Raw genomic sequence first — 24,465 nt, 5'->3', positions numbered from 1 at the left:
ATTTCCTAAAATTACTAAACTGTCTTCCCAAGTGGCTGCATCATTTTTTATTCCCACCAGTGATGAATGAGACCTCCTGTTGTTCTGCATCCTTATGAGCACTTGGTGTTGTCGGTGTTCTGAATGTTAACCATTTTAGTAGGTACATAGTGGTATCTCACATTTGTTTTAATTTGCAGTTGCCTGATAATAGGATGTTGAACAACTCTTCGTATGCTTATTTGTCATCTGTATATCTTTGGTGAAGTGTCTGCTCATGTCTTTTGCTTATTTTTTTAATTTTTAAAAATTAATTAATTAATTAATTAATTAGTTTAAATGGGCTTCATGCCCAGCATGGAGCCCAATGCAGGGCTTGAACCCATGACCCCTGGGGTCAAGACCTGAGCAGAGATCAAGAGTCAGACACTTAACTGACTGAGCCACCCAAGCACCCCAATTTTGCTCATTTTTTAATTGGGTCGTATTGTCTTATTGTTGTGTTTTAAGAGTTGTTTGTATGTCTTAGATAATAGTCCTTTATCTAGATATGCTTTTGCAAGCATGCTTTCCTGGTCTGTGCCTCATTTCATTTTCTTAACGGACTAGCCACGTTTCAAGTACTCAATAGTACTCCACAGTAATAGTATTCAATAGTACTAGCAGTTACCGTATTGGACAGCACAGCTTTCGAATAGATTTTGCCCTGGTAATGGGAGGTAGCCACTCAAACTCTGAGATGAGACATCCAAGAGGAGACACCTAACTAGTGGTTGAATCCAGGAAGCTGGAGCTCAGAAGAGAGGTTTGGGCAGAATTTAAAGACTCGAGTTATCAACAACGAGATGGCAGCTGATGTTCACAAAGGATGATACCACCTAAGAAGAGGGTATTGATTAGGAAGAGAAGAGGGTCTAGAACTGATTTTTGAATAACATCTCCATTCGGGATGGTGGGGAATATTCTCAAATTCAGAATATTCCCTACACAGTTCATTATTTCCCCTCTCTCCCAGATCTTACTCATTCACCAGCTGCCACAAGCTGGAGTTCCAGAAGTCATCCTCAGCTCGTCCCTGAGCTTCCAGGGCTCGTCTGAGGCCAATTCCTCCTGCTGACTCTGTAGCCTAAATTGCTCTCGCATCTGTCCCCTGTTGTCACGCTCATTTCATCATCTCTCACCTGGATCACTGCCATAGCTCCCTAACTGGCCTCTCCATCTCCAGTCAGGCCTCACTCCAGTGTATTCGGCACACTGATGCCACAGTGATCATTTAAAAGGTAAATCTGATCGTGTCAGTCCTGACTTAATCCTTCAATGGCTCCTCATTACGTTCATAACAAAGTCTAACTTCAACATGGCATATGGGCTTTCCTGCTCACCTCTCCAGCTACATGCACGCATACCCTGAGCTCCAATACAACCGGGTCTGGCTGGCTCATTCTTGCCCTCACATCCTTCCTTCTGCACGCTACACACTGAATGTGTGTTTCCTCCTCAAATTCGTACATTGAAGTCATAATCCCAATATGTTGGTATTTGGAGGTGGGGCCTTTGGGAGGTGATTAGAGTTAGATGAGGTCATGAGGGTAGCGTCCCCATGACTGGATCAGTGCCTTTATAAGAAGAGGAGGATACAGCAAGAAGGTGGTCGTGTGCAAACCAGGAAGAGCGTTCTCATCAGACATCGAAACTTCTGGCACCTTTATTTGGACTTCCCAGCTTCCAGAACCATGAGAAATAAATGCTTGTTGTTTAAACCACCCAGTCTGTGGTGTTTTATTACAGCAGCCTGAGGCTGACATGTTTCCCTCACCCTTCCTCCCATCACCCCACCACCACCCTCCCCCTTTTCCACCTGGGTAACTCCAGTCTTTTACTTTAAGACCCAACACAGTGGCTTTCTCTGAGCTTTCTCATGCTAAGCTGGGTGTCCCTCTTCTCTTCTCCTAGATCACCACGTGCGTGCCTTTAGTATCATTTTGTGAGTGTTGTATATCCAACCGTCTTGCTACCTGGACTGTGAACACTCCTGAGGTAGTCATCTCTGCACCCCCAGAGATTTGTCCAGTGTTTGGCAGAAGGTGCTTGATAAATTTTATAGGATAAGAGAGCCTCACAATGCCAACCTAGTACCCTGAGAAGGATCAAGCAGGGCTCTCTCATCATCTCACCCAAGGAATTTCTTCAGAGTTAAATTGTTGGGTGAAAGGAGGAAGTAGCCCCAGAAATATTGGAGGAGTGAAATATGCTTCATGTTAAGTGGTAATGGTTAGGATTTTTTATGACTTTATCACGACTTAATGATCAGATTAGAAAAGTCATAGTTAGGGAGTTAACATCCACCATTGAACAAACCCAGCAAAATTCCTTGTTTGCTACACATACGTTCCCACTTCTTGTTGTCCCCTTATCTGCCATTCCAGAGTGGACTCCCACATGCTTTTTGTAGGTTCTCAGCCCCATTTGATGGGCCCTGTATTTTTATGTGGGGCATGCCTTGGAGGTACTCGTGAGTCCACAAATACATTACCTCTTGGAGGCTTCAAAGACAGAATGTCTTACATTCTGGGAGCCTAGAGAATTTTCTAGAACTGTGGGAAGCCCTTCCTGTGGAGAATTCATTTCAGCCCACCGTAGGTAACAGGGTGAGAGAAGCGAAACAAATATTTTGGACTGACCTGGTGGGGATGTGGCTTTCAGGCAGCATCAGAAGAAATGAAAGAAAGAATTAGTGGCTTGAAACGGGTGGACAGGAATCTGTTTGGTGTGTGCCCCAGTGAAGGGATCCATTCCACGCAAGGGTTTCCTGGCTGCCACTAGGAAGCCTTCTTCTCCCCAGACCTTCCAGACACCCACCTCCTTCCATTGTAGCCCTTACCAATAGCAGCTATGATTCTTTGGTTAGTTGTCTGCCTTCTCTATGTGGAGAGGAGAGGCAGCAAAGTATTAAGAACTTGGGCATTGGACTCAGACAGAACTGAGTTTGAATGTTGGCTCTGCTGGTTACTAACCGTAGGCAAATTATTTGGGGTCTATACACCTCAGCGTCTTTATCAATTTCCTGCAGCTGTTGTAACAAACGATCACAAACTTGGTGACTGGACATAACAAACATTTATTCTCTCACAGTTCTGGAGGCCGGAAGCTGGAAATCAGTGTCAGCAGGCTGAAATCAAGGTGTCAGGGGACCACACTCCCCGCCGGAGACTCTAGGAGAGAGTTCTCTCCGTGCCTGCCCCAGCTTCCCGGGGCTGTGGGCAGTCGCTGACTTGTGATCACATTACTCCAGTCCCTGCCACCGTGGCCCCATTGTCTCCTCCTATTCCTTGGGTATCAGAGTTCCCTCTGCCTCGTCACGTGAATCATTTCTGAGGATGAATATGATGGCATTTGGGGCCCAATGGATAATCTAGGATAATCTTGCATCTAAATATCCTTAACTTAATCACAACTGCAAAGACCCTTTTTCCAAAAGAGGTAACATTTACAGGGAGCAGAGATTTGGGATTTCACATCTTTGGGGCCACCGCTGCCCTTCTCAACTGTTACAGTGTGCATATTAATTGTTTTTGAGCTTTCCCTCCTGGAAGGCAAGCCTGAGACAAGACTTACGCAGGTAGGGTTTGGGGGGTGGGGGGAGCGATCCCAGGGAACAAGAGGGGGAGTAGGAAGAGTGAAACAGGGAAGGAGAGAAAGCCATACAGTATTGAGCTGGTGTCTGTGTGCAGCTGGGGCTCCATCCTGCTGAGGACCCTCTGAGGATGTGTAGGATGACCTCGGAATTGTCCTTTTGAGGGACAGAAGAGGGAGCATTTGTCACCCACGTGGCTTTGGCCCCGTGGGCATCACGCTCACACTTTCACTCTGAGCTCCCATCGGAAAGGCCCGGGCAGTTACACAGGTGCAGTCGTTGGCGGCTGCAAGCGAAGCCCCGCAGAAAGCGCGACATGAGCGATGCAGCTGAAACAAGGCACGGCCGGGCCACACGTATAGGAAACTGGTTGTCATGGCAACAGCTGGACTAAAAAGATGAGTGGCTCAGTCCGTTAAGCGGTTAAGTGGGGGACTCGTGATGTCGGCTCAGGGCAGGATCTCACGGTTGGTGAGTTCGAGCCCCCGAGTCGGACTCTGAGCTGACAGTGCGGATCCTGCTTGGGATTCTCTCTCCTTCTCTCTCTGTCCCTGCCCCACTCATGTGTGCAGACGCATGTGCACGCGCTCTCTCTCTCTCTCTCTCTGTCAAAATAAATAAACATTAAAAAAAAAAAAAGATGAGTGAAGAAGAAATGGGTGAGACATACAATGGTCCTGTACATCAAGTGTTGTTGGAAGGGTTAAATGCAGCCCTGTGTACGTCAGTCGCCTGGTAAACACTCAAAAAACATTAGCCATTATTTTGGTGGCTGCAGTTACTGAGATCTGTCCTTATATCATATGCCTAGCCTAGTGCCTAGCATATGGGTCACTCTCAGTATCTCTTTGCTGGCTGGCTGATGCGTGGAAGAAAGGAAGGACAGACCAAAGCAAACAAACACACCAATCCGCGTTCAGAAGAAAATAGCTTGGGATTTTTTTTTTTAATGTTTATTTTTGAGAGAGAGCCCACGCACAGGGGAGGGGCAAAGAGGGAGAGAATCCAAAGCAGGCTCCGCCCTATCAGGGCAAAGCCCCATGTGAAGCTAGATCAAAACCGTGAGATCATGACTTGAGCGGAAATCAAGAGTAGGGCGCTTAATCGACTGAACCACTCAGGTGCCCCTAAAAAAAATTTGGTATTTTAATTAGGTAGGTCAAATGTGAGTGGCTTTGAGGCACCAAGTGACTACCACAGAACACAGGCCTAGCACCCAAGATTAATGCTTTTTTTAGCCTAACCAGTTTGGTTGTTTTCTTCCGTGGCAACCAAAGTTAAAGGAGACTTTTTCACTTCACTTAGTTTTCATTGCCCTGGGCAATTTTGAGATTCAGATCTCAGCTATTTTACCCTGGCTGTGAATAAATTAGAGGTCTCGTGGTGTGTTGGGCTAGAAGCGACTTCACTTTCAATCCTGGGGTGAAATATTTTCTTAAGACCCCTGTACGCTCTATTCTTGCCCTAATTCTGGGGTACAGGATTACAGGTTAGCGAGGTGCCAATACCCTTTAGGAGAGAATGTATACTTCCTCATATCATCCTTATCCTTTTCCTCCCCCTGCCCCACTCCACTTCTTCTTAAGAAACAATCCATGCTAAAGAAATTGTGGTTTATATATACAATGGAGTACTACGTGGCAATGAGAAAGAATGAAATATGGCCCTTTGTAGCAACGTGGATGGAACTGGAGAGTGTGATGCTAAGTGAAACAAGCCATACAGAGAAAGACAGATACCATATGTTTTCACTCTTATGTGGATCCTGAGAAACTTAACAGACACCCATTGGGGGGGGGGGGGTGGGAAGGGAAAAAAAAAAAAAGAGGTTAGAGTGGGAGAGAGCCAAAGCATAAGAGACTCTTAAAAACTGAGAACAAACTGAGGGTTGATGGGGGGTGGGAGGAGGGGAGGGTGGGTGATGGGTATTGAGGAGGGCACCTGTTGGGATGAGCACTGGGTGTTGTATGGAAACCAATTTGACAATAAATTTCATGTATTGGGGAAAAAAAAAAACAATCCATGCTTCACTAGACTCTTACTAGGCAGTAACCCCTGTGATTTGGTGCTAAGAATAAAAGATTCATATTCCTACCCCAAATGAACTTATATTCTGTTTGGGGACATTGTATAGTTACATAAAAATAATGTTGTTAGGCAACTGATAATAAGGGTTGGTTGAATGCTTCCAACAAAACTCCTGAAGTTCATGGGTAGGGGGAGAGTGCTCCCCAGTTACTGTAGCTCATCGAATCTCCCTGAAGGATAGAACAAGCTCAGGCCTTGAAGTAAGCGTAGGACTTGGGTACTTAGAAAGGGGACAGGAGGAAGTGATTCCAGGCAAGAAGAACCGTGTGGGATAGGAGCTCATAACTCTCTAAGGGGAGCTCAGAGCAGGGGCTTTTAGGCAGATGAGTTTGCAAACAGGATAGAGTAAGAATTAATGCTTTGCCACTCATCGTAGCTCAAGGAGGAAACGCTGCTACCCAGAGCTGAGCCAGTCTACCCATTTCTGAGCCAGGGGCAACAATGCCAAGAACAACTTAATCTGGGATTGAGGCTAGTGAGATCACACTTGGCTAACTTTCCTCTAGCCAGATCATGGTTGGCTGATGCTGTCTGGCAAGAGTGTTAAGAAATAAAGTCCCTCTTCTTTTGACATTTTAACCATATGTATTCCATCTTTCCTGCCTCTGCCTGGTTCTGCAATAGAAGAGAAAAATTGTCCCCTTGGGTTTACGCGTATATTCATCTGTTCAGGCAACAAATGTTTATTGAGCAACTACTATATGCTCCACTCTATGCTAGGCATTGGGGTGTCAGTGGTGAGCCAAAACAACCACAGGCCTTGCTTCTGTGAAACTAGTAGTCTAGTGATACAGACAGTTACTAATTTGATAATCATCCCAGTAAATGCAAAATCACAACTGTGGTGAATTCTCAGAGTTTCTGCATGTATGATATGGGGTTCCTGAGTCAGAAAGGTCAGATGGGACATGAAGGCTGAGGTCTAAAGGACAGCAGGCTCAGCTAGAGTTAGCCAGGTGTAAGCGTGGGGCAAGATCATTCCAGACAGATGGAACTGCTCATGCAATGCCCCCGTAGTGGAAGAAGACACAGCTCATTCGAGGAACCGAGAGAAGGCCAATGATACAGGGACAGAGAGACACAGGGGAGCAGAGGGTGGGCAGAGACCATGCTTTGCAGTCTGTGTCACAGATTTTGGTCTTTTAGCCTAAGAGTGATGGGGAGTCATCACAGACCCCAAGTAAAGGTTGCCATGGAATGGTAGGGTTGGCTGCCAGACTGAAGTGCAGACAAGTTCAAGTATCAGATGCTGTGGTAGTAAAATATAAAATTGTTCCAAGTTAGCCAAGCACTAACAGCTGAGTGCTGTAACAGAGACCACAAATAATAGTGATTTCAGCCTACATCTTTCTCTAGGGCAACATGATGGCTCCACACGTAATGGATCAGGTCCCCCTCTCTTCTGTCACTCTCATGCACATGGTTCAAGATGGCCCACCACCTGGGCAGCATTCCAGCCAGCAGGGAGGGAGAAAAGAGGCCACAGACGGGTACAACTAGTCTTTCAAGGGCAGAGCCTAGAAATTGCACACGCTGTTATTGCTCACATCCCATTGACCAGAACCACTTTCTTGGCCCCTCCTACCCACAAGGGAAGCTGGGAAATGTGGTCTTTCTCCTGAGTAGCCAGGCACCTGCAGCTAAAAATTCGATCTCACCTTCCAGAGAAGGGAAAATAAATATTGGTCCCTCTTATATTCCACCAATAAATATTGGTGGAAAGGCCTCTGCCGCAGGGCCTTTAAAGATCACCCAGCACCAAGCCAATTAATGCAGATACACATTCATTCAATGACCACCTAAAGTTTGTCATGCACGGTGCCAGGGACAGAGGTTATAAAGATGAATGAACACGGTAACTACCCTCAAGCAGCTCACTGTCCACTACAGTGGAGCTCAAACTTGGCTCGATGTCCCAGTCAGCTGAGGAAGTATTAAAACCCTCAGCGCTCGTGTCTCACCTCTTCCAGTTAAATCAGAATCTCTGAGAACTAACTACAGGTGCTGGCCGTGTGCTGCCCAGGCCGAGAAATCCTGGCTTAGTGGAGGAGAGAGAGGGGTCAAGAAATAGCTCCAACATAAGGCAATCCGGGCTCTAAGAGAGAAAGGTACAAGCCTCTGGGGGAACACGAGGAAGCATCTGACTCCTCAAAGAGACAAGAGTCATCAGAGACTGCACAGAAAAGGTGACATACGAGCAGAGTCTTAGAAGATCAGTGGCAGCTTGCCAAGTGCACTTGGTTGGGACGGGCATTCTGGGTAGAGCAAGGAGTACGGACAAAGGCATGGATCTGTGAACAATTTTTGGAATTCTAAAATAAGCGGAAATCTTTTCCTCAAATTATACTAAGTTCTTTTTTTTAATGTTTATTTTTGAGAGAGAGAGAGAGAGAAAGTGTGCACACCCATGTGAGCCGGTGGGGGGGAGGGGGGGAGACAGAGAATCCAAAGCAGATTCTGCACTGTTCGAGCAGGGGCTCGAACTCAGAACCGTGAGATCATGACCTGAGCCAAAGTGGGCACTTGACCGACTGAGCCACCCAGGCGCCCCAAATTATGTTAAGTTCTAACACTTGCTGCCATTGACAAGTCAGAACCCTGCTCTTAGTCCCCAAAAGTAACTTCTAGCCTGCACATGACGAAATATTTAACATTTTATACTTATTCCTCTACTGCTGCCTGTAAACATTTAGCCTTGTGAGTTCCTGGGGCTACCTTTGAGTGCACCTGAGCTATGGCACCATGTGAGAGCGTGTCTTTCCAAAGGGGCATGGCGATGGCACCAACCAAATAGAATGGATACAACTAGATCCCCTGCGGTGCTCACCTTTAACCTTTTTGTTGCTGAAACATGGGGATCTGATGGAGGGAATCCTAAGGGTTGGGCTGAGAAGGCCAAGTTAGCACTTGAGCGTCTCGGACGTTTTAGCAAATGCTATCACCATACAGTTGCTTCCTGGCTTCCTGTTCACCCTGGGCAAGGTGCTTAGAGCATCAGAAAACTGGCTGTTACCCCAGTCACACGCAAGATGTAGGTGAGGCTCAGAGAAATGAGGCCACCAACAAAGTAGAGATCAGGCAAAGGACAAGGGTGACAAGATGGAACACTAAAGCGTTAATCGAGTGGGGGAAGGAATCCAGATGAGGGAACATAGGGCGCCAGTAAGAGAAGAAAGGAAGGAAGACATCGTGGAAGTCAGGGACAAAACAGAGACCTGTGAAATGCTGTGGTCTGAAGCCCCTGGTATCAGATCATTGGAAAACATTTCTCTGCAGCCATCTTCAGTCCTTTCCAGTCTCTGACCCGGACTGAGGTTATGCAAAATGGCAAGAACCAAACTTCTGGTAGGGCCAGAGTTTTCTAGTTCAATCTATGATTCCTCAGAGAGGAGAGAAGTGAAGCAAGCAATGGGCCAAATACGGCTGTCACCCATGAATGCTCACAGCTGGCCCAGGAGAGGAAGGTCCAGGAAAGAGCTACTTATGTCAGGCTTGGCTTTGGCCCCTTATCCGAAATGAGAAGTGGACAATAGGAGGCCATTGTGTATCCAATCAACTCTCAATTATCCAGGGGCAGATTCTCCACTCTGTGGGTCCCCCCGACTCCCTTTGAGTTCCCTCCAGCTGTCTGCCCTTTGACCGTTTTCCTGCCCATCAGAGCCACTGTCAGAGGGTGGGCGGACAGAGGAAGGGCAAGGAAGTAAAATTCAGATCAGTCTTTTTATAGTTGTTCCTTAGACTCTCTTGCAAAAGGGGGAGAATCATTGGTTAAACCAACATTCGGTTTATTTGGGGTTTTAATTTATCAGGGCTCTGCCTCATTCTTCATTACCATGGATAATTGGTAATTGGTTAAGTGATATTTATTCAATCTGTGGCGCCTCTGCTATTGTATCTGCCTTGTTTCATTTTAGAAGTCATCTGCATCAGTAAATGCTATATTGAAATGATTTTCTTAATGCACTTAGAGCTCTGCTATTTTAGCATAAAACCTACATCTGCATTCCCTATATGGGGGGGGGGGTAGTTTGGAAACAGTGGGAGAAACCACAGATATGGGGAGCATGTATCCACTGGAATATTTAAGTTAAATGCTTTACAGTTACATTTATCTCGCTTTCAACTATAAGCAATTCAAATCTGAAACAGATATGTGTGGACATTTTTTAAACACCCCCCTTGAGGTTTTTGTATGGTTGAGGTGAAGGCTGAACAAGCTCTGGATTCCTCTTGTATCGCGGCCTCCTCAATTCAGAGAGCATAAAACAAAGGTGATTCTCTGCCTCCTGGAGTTTAAAAAGTTGAACCCACTTATGTCTGGACAGAAAAAAACTCATTAAGTTTGGACGCACCATTCAGGTTTACAGAAGCATTTAAAATGAAATCTTATACCTAGGCAAACCAGGGCAGGGTAGATGACTTGGTTTCATTACCAGGCTACAGTAGGAGGGAAGCAGAATTTACATTTTAGAATTAGAAATAACATTCCATTGTGGTTTTCTGCGGTACTTTTATTACGAATATTCCATGGTGTTGTGAATCGTTTAGTGTTAGATATTTTTTAAAGGAATAGGACCGGCCACAATTAACCACCAAAGAGTTGGGCTGAGATGTGGACAAATTAGATCTCACACTTTGGGTTTGGAATCGAGCAGCCTGGCTGAGAACGTGGCTGAGGAGTTGCCTCTGAGCACAAATCTGCCCTCTGAGGGACAGGGTGATATTCTGCAGGGCACCTGCTCTACTCCAAGGGTAGCGGTCTGGGTTTGACCCCTAACTTTGTCACGTATTTGCCAGCTATTGGGAAGCATCCCTAAGCCTTGATTTCACCATCTGACAAATGGGAGTGCTAAAGGCTTCTTATTCCCTAGGATGTGAGGAAGAATTAAGTGCACGAGCGTGCCCAGCACGATGCCTGCCACATCACAAGTGCTCGATACACGTTCAGTATATTCAAGACTTGGATTCACAGCAGGGTCTTGGCGCTCTGAAAACCATCAGTAGTTGTGAAAAGAAAGTATGTGAGGAGTTGAAAAGAACGTAGCGAGAAGGAAGGATTGCATTGCATAAAATGATCTCCTCCAAAGTAACATACTTAGTTATCCATTCATTCTTTAATAAATCCGGTTATATTATGATCCCACCAGGTGCGGTAGATAACTCTATTCTTACCTTCAAGCAGAGACATGTCCTGGGTTAAATTGGCTTAGACGAGCATGTGCACCTTACAACCAGATTTTGCTGAGGGTCCTGAAATAGTTTGTTGAAATCTTAAAATATTCCCATTTCTCAGCTAGAGCACCCCACCAGATCTAGCCAAGAGGGCAGACTGTGGGGTAAACGATTGAGCAGATATATGCCTGGTCTCTTAAAACGTATGGAACTGCTGCCTCCTGTTTGGGCATTTCGGAAAACATCTGAATTGCTTTAGATGTCTTACCATGCTAATTAAATAAAATATGACTAATTAAATGTCATAAAGCATGATGTAAACTTGTTAATGTCAGGGGAGATCTTTAAAAACAACTATCAAGATGGGCAAATTTGTCACATGTCAACATTTTTAGTTAATTTTCACTGGTAAATAAGTAAATTTTATTTAAGAAATGTGAAAACGGGCGATGTGATTAGGGCATCCTCTATTTTGTGCCTGAGTCGACTGTGGCTTATACAGGGGACTGGAGAGTCTCTTCTGAATAGTTAACTACCCATTTTTTCAATTAAACATAATGTTATGTTAACATCCTTAAAGAGGTAAATGATGGCACAGTAAATCCAATTAGAATACATACTTACAACTGGATTCTCTTGCAATTTTCAAAAAGCTGATTGCATTTTACATCTTCCCTGCTATTGTCAGAGCGGCTTGAGCACAAGTTGCTTGCACCCCCGCCCGGTGTCTGTGCCTTTTCGTGGTGACCTTTGCTGGAAGAGCGGCTGCAGACATCACAAACTCTCACATCAATTTGCCACAATTGGATGTGGCATCTTGCAGCTAATTTGATTTGGGAAGAAATGCACCTGGCTCTGTTTTTTCCCTATAGAATGTAGAGAGAGTTCTGAGTCCTCACAGATGCCATCTACCCGAGGAGCCCATGTGGTTTTCAAGGTCTAAGCAGTTTGTCTTCGTCTCCCTAAATACAACCCCTTACAAAGGGAAAGGAGCTGAATTATTTAATGCAAAAGTAAATTAGATTGGTGGCGGGAGGGAGAACACGAAACAAAGTGAACTGAAAAATACAACTGTTGATATTACGTCCGGTCTTCTTTCCTTAAAAGAGAAGCAAGCCCTTTTAATTTGGCTACTTCTCTTTGTTTTTATCGCATCAATTAAACACAATTTCCCCCATACCAGAATTCTAAAGAAATGCCAACCTGTCAAATTCATGCTATTTGAAAGACATACAAACATACAAATAGAGTTATATGGGTTTTCTCTTTTTTTTTTAAGTTTCAAACTGATTTGAGGTTGTGGAAAATAGATAAAATGGTAATGTGCTTAATCTATTATTGATGAATTTAAATAGATCAAAGGGCTGCTTGTTGAAGGAAAAATACACGTCTCTTTTATTCAGTGACCCACATTTTATCTCAATTATACTCCAGATATTGAAAAACAAAATGATCAACAACAACAACAACAACAAAAGCTGCCTTATAAATATGATTTACATTGAACAGGTGAGGATGTTCCAAAAGGTAAGGGGGAGAAAAAGAATACTGAGTATTTGCCCCAGAGACACATCGGATTTAATTTGCATGGGGAAAGTGGATTCCTGGAGAAGTAAATAAATGTGTATTGTACAGAACTCTCCAAGGGTGGCTCATATCGCCCTAAGACTTACATACAACACAGCTTATATACAGTAAAGTGGGGGCATTCTTTGGAAAAATATATCTGTCATAAGTTTACTTATTTATTTTGAGAGAACACGGGAGAGGGGCAGAGAGAGAGGGAGAGAGAGAATCCCAAGCAGGCTCCACACTGTCAGCGCAGAGCCCGACATGGAGGTCAAACTCAGGAACTGTGAGATCGTGACCTGAGCTGAAGTCAAGAGTTGGACGCTTAACCGACTGAGCCACCCAGGTGCCCCAATCTGTTATTTTTTTTTAAAGTAATCTCTACCCTCAATGTGGGGCTCAAACTCACCTGAGATCAAGAGTCACATGTTCCACTGGCTGAGCCGACCAGGGGCCCCTAAATCTGTTATTTTTAACAGTGAGTCTACACTGGGTCAAAGGTCAAATTGAGACCATGTCACTTATATCTCCATTTTAAGAGTCTAATTCCGCATAATTCATGCACATGGAGTGGGGATGTGAATGATTCTCGTCAGGGAAGGAGGGGAGCTATAGAAAACTCTAAGCAACAAGAGGGCAAGGACCATTCTGATTTTATAGCCCTCCCCCATCTCTGGTGCCAAATCTGTAGTTGACACTCAATAAATAGTTACTGCATGAGTTCCTGAAGCTTTATAATTTCAACTCTCAGTTTCCTTTTGCGTGAATAGACCTAACCTAAATATGTCTATTAATAGCCTGGCCTATCAAGAGATGACTGCAAGCTGTGTGTGCCTAGTGGATTGTCTGGTGATTTTTACTTTGAGAACTGAGAGGGTATGATTATTGTCATCATGATTCTTTTGTATACTCTGGTTTCTGATTCCCCTTCATCTTAAAGATAGGAGGTTTTATAGGAACTTTCATGCTTGTAGAGATGAAGGGCAACTCACTTTTGGCTGGTAGGAGTGAGAGATTATGTCATCTCTAACAAAAGGCGGAAGGCAGAGAAGAATTCAGAGCCAAGGAGCAGGAAGCAAACTCAAAACAAATTTCTAGAACTCTCTGCACTCCACAATTACATCACCAATGGTCCTTCCAGTCCATCTTTATTCTTTTCTCTGAACTTGTGATTTTCAGATCATTAGACAGCTCCATTTTTAAAAGCAGGAAGATACTATAACACACACATAATCATTTTGTGTAATATTCTATTTGGGTTTATAGGAGCCACAACTCATCTCCATGAGACCAGTGACCTGGAGAAGGAAATATTTCAGGAGGTTGCTTTAACTCTTCAGAGCCTACCACACAGAGTAGGGACTCAATAAACATTTGAATGAATAAAGAATCAATTAATCAATGAGCACAGAAACTAGCATTTATGCGTCAGGAGAGGCTAGCTGCATATAGCAGATGTCAAACAAGCAAAATTACCGTGGCTCACCCCCAAAAAGTTGATTTCAACTCACGTTAATGAATTCTGGAGTCAAACGGTATGAGGTTGATACAGACAGCGGTTCCATGCTGTCTTCAGAGACACAGGCTCCTTTCTCTGCAGCTATTCTCAGAAAACGGCTTCTATCTTCCTGATTTAGGGTAGCTGCTGGAGCGACTGCCATCACATCAGATAGAAGGTTAGAAGACAGGAGGGTAGAAGGACAAGGGAGCCCCGACAAGCTGAGGCAGCTACTGTTCGGCAGCTTGGAAGCCCCCACAACAATTCCGCTTACTTCGGCATCTAGAATGTAGTCATAGGGGCACCTGGGTGGCTCAGCCTGTTGAGTGTCCGACTTTGGCTCAGGTCATGATCTCACAGTTCGTGGGTTCGAGCCCCGTGTCGGGCTCTGTGCTGACAGCACGGAGCCTGGAGCCTGCTTCCGAATCTGTGTCCCCCTGTCTCTCAGCCCCTCCCCCGCTCATGCTTGCGCGCGCGCGCGCGCGCGCGCTCTCTCTCTCTCAAAAATAAACATTAAAAAAAAATTTAGAATATAGTCATAAAGCCATATGTAACTGCAAGAGAGGTTTGGAAATACAGTCTTTTGTCCAAGCCTGGAATTCAAGTTCTAGTACTAAGGAAGAGAGGGCAAATGGATATTGGGTTAGGCAATAATATCCACTACCTTAGCCTACACCCTGCAATAGAGATTTGTAAAAAAAAAAAAAAAAAAAAAAAAATGAATTGATTCCTCCATCTGGACTGATTATTCATTTCCTCCACATACCTGTCAGGAGCAGAAGAGGAAGAGGCAAACGGTTTCTTTAAGCATAAATGTCAAAGGCATTGAATGATAACACAACGTTGTTATGTGCCAAGTACTGTTCTAAATACTTTACCTATATTAATTCATTTACTTTTTACAACCCTAGGAGAAAAGTCCTTTTACTTTCCTCATGTTACAGATACGCCTCTAAGACACAAAAGGGCTGGCTGACTCACTTGCCCAAGGTCAATATATGTGACGGCAAATATGTAAAGAGCCAAGATCAAACTGAGTCAGTCTGACTCTTAACTTACTCATCAAAAGCTGCCAAAGAAAGACTGAACAATCTAACATAAAGTTAGAGAGCAGATTCTTAGGTTTTCACAAAATGCAACATCTTCATCAAAATATGAGATGAAGTAAAACTCAAGAATTAAAGTCCCATCCTTTTCTCTTACTCGCCATTTCGTTAACATTTTCTTAATGCTCCTAGAATGCTATTTTTTATCATGCTTTTGTTCGTGGTAGATGGTTCAAAGAAACAAACATTAGAAAAATTTGAAATATACTTTGGGGATGAAATAATTCAAATTTTATTCTCCTTCTCATTTTAGCCATACATTCTCGGAGCATACACATGAGTCTCAAAGCTAAATATGTAGAACCATGAAAACATGTGACGTGAAAGAAGGCAGACACAAAAGAACACATATTGTATGATTCCATCTATAGGAATTGTCCAGAATAGGTAAATCTATAGGCACAGAAAGTACAGCTGGGGGTGGGAGGAAGGGATGGGGATAGACTGCTAATGGGATTGGGTTTCTCAGGAATGGGGGTCAGGAATATATTCTAAAATTAGATTGTAGTGATGGTTGGACAACTCTGAATATACTAAAAACCACCGAATCATATCCTTTGAAGTGGGTGAATTGTATGTTTGTTGACAATCTCTCCACAAAACTTTTTATTTTATTTTTTTTTTTTAATTTTTTTTTTTCAACGTTTATTTATTTTTGGGACAGAGAGAGACAGAACATGAACGGGGGAGGGGCAGAGAGAGAGGGAGACACAGAGGGAAACAGGCTCCAGGCTCTGAGCCATCAGCCCAGAGCCTGACGCGGGGCTCGAACTCCCGGACCGCGAGATCGTGACCTGGCTGAAGTCGGACGCTTAACCGACTGCGCCACCCAGGCGCCCCTCCACAAAACTTTTTAAAAAGAAAAACAAAAGCTAAATATTTAACGGTCAGTGCAAGTCCTGAGGTCCTGCCATGCTGATAGCTCTGTGGCTGTGTGGGCCTCAATAGCTGATGGTTACAACCCGGTTTGGCCTTCCTCCTCTGTGCCCATCTTCTCCCCAGGCAAACTGGCAGACCCACTGTCGCCTAAACACAATTGTGGGGCGTTTGTTTTTTAACTTGTTCTTTGTTGACTTTCCCGCCATCTTGGATTGCCTTTCCCAGCTGCTCTCTGCCTGTCCTTCAAGGCCAGCTCAAATTTTACCACAAAACTGCTGACCCACAAAGTTGCTCCTCTCTCAGCATTCCTGACATCAGTAGATGCCACCATCATCCAGTTAGTTAGTCCCCCTGTTTCCTCCCTTTCTCTTATTCTCTGCACAGGGCCCTGTTAACATAAATGTCAAATGTGCCTTGAATCCATTCCTTCCCCCGTTTCTATTGCCATCGCCTCCTCAGGCTACTGCAATAAGCTTTCTGAACTGGTTTCCCCACTCACATTCTGCTTCTTGGGCTCTTTATTAATCTGTTTTTCTCACTTTCTAAACTCTAATTTGGGTTCCTGCAAAATACATTTCTGCTTCATAGGGACTACAAACTGCAGCTGTTCCTATTAGGTTCTACCCATAGGGGGTCCTTAAGGGACACTTGAAGGCAGAAGGAGAAGTGAAGCAAAGGCTCAAAAAAGAGGTAAGGTATTCTACCTTAGAATAAGCTACCAGCTGACAGTGTTCCATGGGAAAACCCAGAGGAAACCCCTTTACTGAAGCAATTACCAATGCAGCAGTAAACAGACACCCACCACTATTGAGATGGCTGTCCTCCATAGCAGAGATCAGCAAACTCTTTTTATAAAGGGACTGAGAATAAATATATTATGCTTTGCAAGCCATACAGTCTCGGCCACAACGGCTCGACTCTGCTGTTGTAGCACAAATGTAGACAATATGTAAGTGAATGAACATGGCTGTGTGTTCCGATAACACTTTACTTACAAAACAGGCAATAGGCTGGATTTGGCACGTGTGCAGTAGTTTGCCAATCTCCAAGTGATAGGTGATAACCGATGGTAGACCATGTTGTTCGCGAACTGAGCTCATCGATAGCATTGAGGGTGATAGAATCCTAAAATAATAGAGGCGAGGTAGTGGCACTTAAAAATCAGAAGCAAAGTGAGTGCACATATCAAATAGGCAGCAAGGTTAGATTGGCAGCAAAGAAGGTCTGACCTCAGAGATGTATGAAGATGGTTAATAGGATACGGAATACCTAGGGACAAGGCAGGTGGGTAGCCCACGAGGATTTTGCTCAATTTATAAAATGAAATTTAAAAAATCAAAGATAGATAATCAGGAGACTAAGGGAAGCTGCCCTAATATTTAGTCATGATCCTTCACCTGATTTTGAACATTGAGCCAGTTCTCAATCCAGAACTCATTGACTAAAGAAGACAATAGGTCCCGTGGGAAAAGGCCTGGCAACAGAATGGCAATAATATACAGTAAGGATTCCTTTGGTCCTTACCTGAAGGGACCAATGACCATTTATTCACGTAACCATACACTAAGCAAAGGTAAAAGTCAAGATTCTTGAGGACTGTTAGACAAAACCTCCACATTTTATGGACTCTACCTGGGCACCTGAAACATTATCAGGGGTGCCTCGTTAGAGTGGGAGCATATGGGAGCCAAGGAAGTTAGGCCTGAGTTTGGTTACGTAGTCCACTGAATCCACAGATTCATCTGATCATCATATCCATGGTCCCCAAATGCATACATACAATGGACACACTTGGTAATTGGCAGAGTTCTATATGGGTTACTTGGCCAACAGTGTAAGAGCTGTCATAGTGGAGAAAGATACATGGAAACCTCTGAAACTGGCTCATCGACACAAAATAAAACATCGAAACAATTTCACATCCCAGGAAAAGAATGGTAGAGATTAGTGCCACCTTCCGACCTACCAGTCTGGTCCCTACAAAAACCAGATGGACCCTTGTGGACACCAGTGGACAACTGCAAGTTCAATCAAGTAGTAGCCCCAGCGACAGCTGTTGTGCCAAATGCAGCATCATTGCTGGAGCAGTTTTATGAAGGCATTCTTTTCCATCCATACAAGGAAGGGGGATCAAAACCTATTTTCATACACAAGGGATGGATAAGAGTGTATTTTTATAGGTTTGTCCCCAGATATATCAACTCTTCTGCCCTGTGTTATAATATATTCCAAAGGTATCTGACCATCCTCAGATACCACGAAGCATCATATTGGTCCACTCTCTCAATGACATACGGTCATCAGACTAGATAAGCAGGAAGTAATAAGTGTGGTGGAGGCTTTCATAAGATCCATGTATTCCAGTGTGTCAAAGATAAGCCCTGTGAAGATTCATAATCCTCACACGTTAAAAAATTTTGTAGGAGTTCAGCAGTCCAAGACATCTGGGTAAATATTCTCCACACTGTGCCTCTCTTACCTCTGCCTCTGGGAAGAAAACCCCATGTCTTTTGGGGTCTAGAAGAAGTGTGTTCTTTTTTTTTTTTAATGTTTATTTATTTTTGAGACAGCATGAGCAAAGAAGGGGCAGAGAGAGGGGGAGACAGTATCTCAAGCAGGCTTCTCACTATCAGCTCAGGGCTCAATGTGGGGCTCAAACCTATGAGTCATGAGACCATGACCTAAGCTGAAACCAAGAGTAGGACGCTTAACCACCTGAGCCACCCAGGCACCCCTAGAAGAAGTGTATTCTAAATGTTTGAGTATTACCCCAATTAGCTGACCAGGTGACATGGAAGGCTGCCAATTTTGGTAGAGCCCAGAGCAGTACAGGGCTCTGAAGTAGACCCAGGCCCCCGTGCAAGAAGCTATGCCATTTGGGGCACCTGGGTAGCTCAGTTGGTTAAACATCTGACTTCGGCTCAGGTCATGATCTCACAACATGTGGGTTCGAGCCCCACATCAGGCTCTGTGCTGACAGCTCAGAGTCTGGAGCCTGCTTTGGATTCTGTGTCTCCCTCTCTCTCTACCCCTAACCCACTCACACTCTGTCTCTCTGCCTCTCTGTCTCTGTGTCTTTCTCTCTCTCTCTCTCAAAAATAAATAAAAACATTAAAAAAAAAAGAAGCATGCCATTTGGGCCATATAACCTGGCGACCATATGCTAGAGATATCTGTGTTGAGAGACAATTTTCCATGGCTTTTTGTGTTATTGCATGCAAGGTGAGTGATGCACTACCTGCCCTTTGTTCTGGACTAATCTTTTCAAAGATGTTTGTATAGCAAACAGCCTTGGAAGATAAAGATAGTACTTCTCTCTGGAGGAATGAACAGGCATTCTTACTGCCCACTATAAAGTATTTGGGTTCCCTAAATGCAGGGTCCCTCTTCTGTGACAACGCACTGTGGATACAACTGTGATGTGGCACTCTTTGCAACACCTTATGGGAATTGGGGTTCAGACACTCAGTTCAAAAATGCTAATATTCTGGCTACTGCTACAACTGAATAAACTACTCTTCATCTCTGACCCAAAAGCCTCATGTCTTCTACCAGCCTCCATGAAATGGTGGCAGGCTAACTTGTTAGCATGCAAGTAGGGTAAAGTTTCAGACCCTTCACACTTCTTGAAACTGTGATGGAAATCTGTAACGCAGGCTGAAAATTCAGGTGAGAGTTGATATTGCAGTCTTGAGGTCAAATTTCCAGCAGGCTGAAAACTCAGGCAAGGTTTTTGTGTTTCAGACTTAAGGAAAACTCTTTCTTCAAGAAACCTGTCTTGCTCTAAAGGTCTTCAACTAATAGTACGAGGTCCATTCACATTATTGGATGGTAATCTATTTTGCTGAAAGCATAGTGATTTAAATTTTTTTTAACCTTTATTTATTTTTGAGGCAGAGAGAGACAGAGCATGAATGGGGGAGGGTCAGAGAGAGAGAGAGAGAGACAGAATCTGAAACAGGCTCCAGGCTCTGAGCTGTCAGCACAGAGCCCGACGCGGGGCTCGAACCCACAGACCGCGAGATCATGACCTGAGCTGAAGTCAGACGCTTAACCGACTAAGCCACCCAGGTGCCCCAGCATAGTGATTTAAATGTTATTACATGTTAAAAACAAAACAAAAACAAAAACAAAAAAACCTTCACAGCAACATCTAGCCTGGTGTTTGACCAAACAACTGGGCACCACAGCCTAGCCAAATCAACATAAAATTAATTGTCACGCCAATCAAGCTGTAAAGCTCCCCAGGAATGGCTCCCCTGTTGCCCCTGCCCCTCAGTCTAACTCCTGACCCCCCACTGCCTAACCCTGCTTCCCCTACTTTCTCACTAATTTTGTTCCCAAGAGCAACCCCCCAGTAAAACTTCTGTACGTATAACTCCTTCTGAGAGTCTGTTTTCTCAGACTCCTGAAATAATACAGAGATACCATAATGAACAAAACATACTACTCAGAATAATAACCAAGTCTAAGTCAGCAGCTGACTCCCAGAAGTGTTGTTACTTTTTAAAATATTTGAAATCACACAGTCTGTAATCTTTGAGAGAAATGAGGCAGTCTTATGATATGTTGAAAAAGCCACTTGACTCCAAGAATAAAACAACTGATGGATTCAACAGAAACCAAATAATGGTTTAAAACAACAACAACAACAACCCAATACCTCTCTTACTTGTTTTTCTTTGTCTGCTTTTATGTCTGAGCAGGAACTGCTTAGAGTTTTAGAGCTTCAAGCCCTCGATCTGTTACTCTTATCCATGCACATGTTTTGGGAGTGTGTGCCCACAGACATTCAGCAGATGGTCTCAGGCTGGACATCTGGAAGTCTCATCAGATTAGGGGGCACAAATTTGTGATAATAGATTTAATTCAGTTTTTGCTTCACATTTTTTTGGCTGGTTTAAAGACCCTGGGGTCAGTATGTAACTTGGCAAGAGTTTTACAAAAATTGTTCTGAATTTACCATCAATGGGCTGATCTTACACAATATTTTGTTTGTGCAACTCAGAGCAGCTGGGTAAAAGCTAATGAAAGGAATGCAATTATGGGGGGGGGGGCGGGAGGTACATGTAAGCCTTATTAATGCATTAGTCATTCTCTGCGCACCCCTGACCATCCATCCCACATGTGCTGCTGCATAATGAGTGCAAGATAACCTTGGGGGAGCGTGGCCATCTTCCTTTATTTTCTGATTTGAGACTCTAGAAGGTGTGTTCATTTTGACAATTAAGGGACAACGAAGCAATAAACGTAACCACATAATTGTGTATTATTATTAGCAATAGTCTGATATAAGCCTCAAGAACAAAAATATAAATGAAGAAAAGGTTCATCCTAATACAACACTCACCTGAGGTTAAAAGAAGTTTTCTCTCTCTCTTTTTTTTAAGTTTATTTATTTTGAGAGACAGAGAGAGCATGAGTGGGAGAGGAGGAGAGACAGAGAGAATCCCAAGCAGGCTCCTCCTATCAGCGGAGGAGCTTGAGGCAGAGCTCAGTCTCAGGGCTGTGAGATCATGACCTGAGCCGAAATCAAAAGTCAGGCGCTTAACTTACTGAGCCACCCAGGCACCCCTGAAGCTTTTTCTTCTCATCATCAAAAAGAGTATTATACATCAAGTATTTGTATATAGGAGATTATGCATTTTCCATACTTCTTTCATGGTATCTGCCCCCAACTTTCATTCAAACAATATTTTAAGTGGATGGATGGATTTCTTTCTTTTATTTATTTAAAGCTAAGATGAGAATAAGCCAAGAAGAAAAAGACTAACAACCCATTAACAAAGTAATCAGGGGTGCCTGGATGGCTCAGTCGGTTAAGCGTCTGAATTCAGTTCAGGTCATGATCTCATGGTTCATGAGTTTGAGCCCAGCTTCAGGCTCTGTGCTGACAGCTCAGAGCCTGTAGCCTGCTTCAGATTCTGTGTCTCCCTCTCTTTCTTCCCCTCCCCCGTTCAAGCTCTGTCTCTTTCTCTCAAAAATAAATAAACCTTTAAAAACAGAAAGTAATGAAAGAATATAAACATCAATAACAGGAGAAGAAATCTCAATAGCCAATAAACATATAGAAAGAAGGGCAGCCTCAGTATTAATTAGGGACATCAAATTAAATAACAATGAGATGCCATATCACACTCTTCAGATTTGCAGGAATTTAAAGAATGACTGATGATTCCAAAGATTTGCAAGAACCCTCAGACATCCCACTTTTAGGTTTACACCCTAGACAAGGACACCAGTTTACCCATGTTCATTGCAGCATTGTTGGAAATAACAAAAACAAAAACAAAATTGCAAACAACCCAAGGGTCCCTCAATGGAAGAAGGGAAAAATACATTGTGGCGAATTTATACAATGGGATACTATACAACAGCCAAAAGGGATAAATTACGGTGACATCTACCAACAAGGATAAATCTCAGAAGCAGTGACCAAAAGAAGTAAATTGCAGGAATTTAGAAAAAATGCCCCTCAAAAAGTTGAGTAAAAACTGAAGAAAAAGTTTGGATGTTTACTTATACAAAATATGTAGAAAAAAAATGACTAAACATGCATGGGAATGATAACCACTGAAATAATTAGTATGGTCACCACCAAGGAGGAAGGTGCAGAAGTAGAATTGGGGTTCAATAATGGCTTCAGCTGTATCTATAATATTTATATTGGGGGGCATCTGAAGAAAATAAGGCAGTATATAAGGCTGGTGCTCTTTCCATAGTTTTCTATTTGTTTCAAGTATGTTTAAAATATATGATGATTTTTTTAAAAAATCAGTATTTAAAATAAAGGAATCAAGTTTAGGGGCACCTGGGTGGTTCAGTCAGTTAAGCCTCCAACTTCAGTTCAGGTTATGGTCTCATGGTTCACAAATTCAGGCCCCACATCAGTCTCTGTGCTGACAGCTCAGAGCCTGGAGTCTGCTTCAGATTCTGTGTCTCCCTCTCTCTCTCTTCTGCTCATGCTCTGCCTTTCTCTCTCTCATAAATAAATAAACATTAAAAAAAAACAATCAAGTTTGTTTAGAAATCTTAAAGATCAGCTCTCTTGAACTCCATAAATTCAATAATGTGAGGGAAGACATGAGCTAACTCTAACACAAGCCCAGCAAGCAGACTCCCAGCTGCTTCTTTTCCGGATTTCCAATGAAAAATCACCAAAGACAGCATGATTTGTCTAGGAGAGCTGAGCTCACCCTCTCCCAGAGAGTGTGCTAAATTTCCATTCATTTCATTGCTTACACAAATTAAAAAAAAAAAAATTGAAGCTGCCTCTTCAATAAGCCTAGTTTGGCAAAGTCTGCATTAGTAGAAATCCCATCAACTACCAAGCTTCTGGTTTTAATTCTGCCACATACTATAAATATTTTTACTTGGAATTATTCACACATACAGGCACACACACACACGCACACACACCTCCACACACCTGCCTAGGGCCTTGGAGCAAACATGACCTGATCCAGACTTTGTTTATTTCTTAAAAAACAAAACCGACAAAAATCCAAAACCCTCCCCTGCCACCTCTGATTATGATAGCAATACATGTCCTTTGTAGGAAATTCAAGAGGTGCTGAAAAGCACTTTGCAAATCAAAAAAGTCACTTGTAATCTCAAGACTCAGAAACAACCACCTTTGACACACCCACATTATCATTTTCCAGGTTTGGTCTATGTATATAAATACTTAACACACACACACAATTGGAATTATACTGTGTCTCCTGTTTTGCATTTTTCTCACCCAACAACATATTTCATTCCATTATCTCTCTGGAGCATCATTTTTATGGTTCACATAGTATTCCCTTGTGCAGTGTTCCACAATTTAAAGAATCTTCCATTGTAGGGCATTTACATATTGCCAGATTGCTGTTCCTGAAAGCCTGAACCAATTTAAACCCCTATCAGCAGTCATGAAAATGTCCATTTCCCTCTTGCCTTCACAACACTGCTGACCAAGTGCTTTTTCTTCCTCCACAGAAAGATAACCAGAGGCTCTCATTACAAGTCATGAGCTTGGAGAGAGGGATTTACTTCGTTACCAACACTTTTGAAATGTGTATCGAAAGTGCCGCTTAATTACTAGAGAATTGTTATGCGGTTTTTTCTATTCAGTACAAGATATTCCAGTAGTGGTTGACACTGAGGATTTCAGGAGAATGTTGATTTTAGTTAACAGGCTCTTCCCACTATGTAAGCTCCTTGGGGCCAGAGCCTATGCCTTATTTATTGTTGCATCTCCAGCATCTCACACATAAAAGGCTTTCAGTAAACGTCTGTTGAAGTCAAGAATAAAAGAAAGTTAAATCCACGTCAGGCAAACCAATGGTCAGTCATGCTATGGAAATTACTTTATGTGTCAAAGCTGTGTTTTCGAAATAACATGAAAATTGGATTTGACTTTTCTAGTTTAAAAACTTTGGTTCTTTGTGTTATTCTCAACTGCTACATTTATTTTAGGACACTAGACCCTGACTATATCTACGCGGGGTAGTGGAAAAACATAAGAGTAAAATAATGGCATATGCTTTGTCTGG

The 24,465-nt window shown here is 43.3% G+C and overlaps 1 long non-coding RNA gene across 1 annotated transcript; it reads left to right on the top strand.

Moving 5' to 3' along the window:
• The first annotated feature begins 439 nt into the window (after window positions 1–439).
• On the top strand, window positions 440–22,169 carry LOC115511621. The gene is made up of 3 exons (XR_003968117.1): window positions 440–501; window positions 6,833–6,838; window positions 22,160–22,169. It is a non-coding gene; the product is annotated as an uncharacterized LOC115511621 (long non-coding RNA).
• The last annotated feature ends 2,296 nt before the right edge of the window (window positions 22,170–24,465 follow it).

This window comes from Lynx canadensis, chromosome B1 (genome assembly GCF_007474595.2).
Source record: "Lynx canadensis isolate LIC74 chromosome B1, mLynCan4.pri.v2, whole genome shotgun sequence".
NCBI classification, from domain to species: domain Eukaryota; kingdom Metazoa; phylum Chordata; class Mammalia; order Carnivora; family Felidae; genus Lynx; species Lynx canadensis.
The sequence above is the reverse complement of the archived record's forward strand: the minus strand, read 5'-3'. Positions and strand labels throughout refer to the sequence as shown.